This window comes from Penaeus vannamei, chromosome 16 (genome assembly GCF_042767895.1).
Source record: "Penaeus vannamei isolate JL-2024 chromosome 16, ASM4276789v1, whole genome shotgun sequence".
Classification (NCBI taxonomy): domain Eukaryota; kingdom Metazoa; phylum Arthropoda; class Malacostraca; order Decapoda; family Penaeidae; genus Penaeus; species Penaeus vannamei.
In genome coordinates, this window is record NC_091564.1 from 18547218 (window position 1) to 18549717 (window position 2500).

A 2500-nucleotide genomic window follows, 5' to 3' on the forward strand; every position below is an offset into this window, starting at 1 on the left:
GTTTTTAACGCAATGATAATCCAAGATGACACTGTGCTTCTGATTAGGTTAAATAATCGATTTTTTTATAAAGTATTTTGGGAATTTGAACTTTGATGTTGATATTCTTCATATCATTATTTTCATTATTACCTTCATCATTATCATTACGATCATTATTATTGTTATCATTATTAACATTATTATCACTATTACAATCATTAACATTATTATCATTATTACAATCATTATGATTATCATTACCATTACCATTATTATCGTTATCATTATATTCATCCTTGTTGTAAACATCATGCTTTCTTTATCATCATCCTAATCCTTATCACAATGTTCACCGAAAGCTTCAAGGTCATTACGCCAGTGCTTTCGCAGTTGAAACACTGCGCCTTTGAATAACGCATTTTAGCCTTGGCAGACAGCACTTAGCAATAACAAGTGACTCAATGTCCATGCAACTCATCGCAGAGCATCTGTCGGCCAAGAGAGTAACATTCGGGAGATGCCCATTTGTTTTTTCAATTGCCCTGAGATGACCTGTTCCCCTTCTGGCAGTCAGTCTTATGAGGAACACGAGCCTGCTGGAGCCAGCTGGCGCTCATGGGTGTCAGCTAGGATTTCCAAACTGATTAATATTACGGCAGGTGTTGTGTCACCATTATGTCGAGTCACCTGGGCATTTTACGGGAAGATATCTGTTATTATTCAGGACGTTAGCTCTCGGTACTTACTATCATAAATGCAGGTGTCATAGGAGATGAGTATTGTTTTTCCTGGTGACTCGAAAGGCTTCGGTTTACTTTTTATGCGTTGCTGTTTGCGTTTGATGGTGCTGTGGCATTTTTTTTTCTTTTCGTAAGCCGGCAGTGTTCGATGTATGAATCTGGTACATCAGTTAGTTAATCATTTGTAAAATCATAAGCTTGATTTAATTTAAAGTCCAAAAGCCTTGATTTGGAATGTGAATAATGTGTACAATATTGAACAGTATTTATAAATGGAAGTTCGTGATGAACAAGACAAGCCATGCTAAGGCCTTTTAGCTCTGCTTTATTACAGGATATAACGAAGGATGTCAGACCTACAGCCCAATACGCAGATGTTGCTCATCCCACACATGGATCAGGCTTATCACCTTGTGAGTTAGCAAGACCAACACCGCGTCAGGGGAAACAACGGCGGCATTCTAGTGAGCAGCAAAGCTTCATCTTCGCGTCAGAATCAACACTTACTTATTTACTTACATCATTCACGTTACTTTAAAGTCTCGTACTGAGATGTGCCGACGGTAAGCACTCTCCCTAGGCAGGTTGGGTTTAGGAAAATATTGTTAATGAAATTAGAAATACTGTGTATTAGCATATCTTTTCATTGTACACACGTACACTTGGTTCTCTTTTGGTTCCCTAATATTACATTACACGTGCACAATGGGATTTCACAATTTATCATAAAAGTTGAAAACTAACACTCACCGTGTGGAAGCTGGGCACAACACCTTGCTAAAGCATTAAAATACACAAACATACACAATAAGAAACAAAACTAATTTTCAGTAAGGTAGCATGAACTTGTATATATAAATGACGAAAATATAACAAAGCCTAGCTACTACTAGTGCACAAATTACTTATCTTACAAAGATCTGCCTCAAGTCCTCCTTCCGCCACCATAAAACACAATGATGACTACGACCTCTATAGATCTCTGCAGCAAGGGCTACCCTAAGCATGTAGTCTTCCGTAAGGATCACTGGTTTACTGCTAGAACACACCTGCTCAGGCAGATTAACCTGTGGACTGGGAGGGAGGGAGAGCACCTGTAGCCTGGGCCGGGCAACTCTCGCTTATCTCCCACACCTCCTCAGTGTCTTAGAGGCAGGATCAAGCAGCCTGGTGCTTGGTTGTGGAGTTTTTTTTTAAATATAAAACAAATATTTTTATATGTATAACTGAGAGCACTAATATTAAAACAAAAGCTAAACAAAGCATATATATTCATATTATTTTAAGAATATATATATATATAAAAAAAAAAAAACATCTGTGAATAATAAGACTATTTTAAAAGTCAGTGGATGTCGTCAGTTCTGAGGGTTTGAGTTCAAACACAATTCGAAAATAATTAATATATTTATTTATTTCAAAATTAAATTGGCGTATCAAAACAGCTTCATAAATAAGGAAAATAATTACAAAAAAATAATCTAAAACAGAAAGAATAAATCATAATACCTTCGACTTTGTATATCAATTATGATCACGGAGATGTCCAAGAAAGCTAACGACGCCGAAGCCCTACGAACCGCATGCACTTAAGCAACGTCAAAATCCGTCACCAGAACCAAGGCCGGTTCGTCTGCTAACAACGCAGGAATTTCTAACTACGCTGGAAAGGCTAGCAACGCTGAAATCCCTATTATCAAATCTTGAAGTAAACTATCTTCATAGTGAAACAAACGATCAAACTGAATTTACCAAAATCAGATCGCCACAACATACTC

General features: G+C 37.2%; 1 protein-coding gene across 1 annotated transcript in view; it reads left to right on the forward strand.

Annotated features, from left to right (window-relative positions):
* The window catches only part of LOC113820972 (probable glutamate receptor), a 139585-nt gene that overhangs the window by 58254 nt on the left and 78831 nt on the right, over window positions 1-2500 (forward strand). The gene's annotated exons all lie outside the window — the stretch shown is intronic.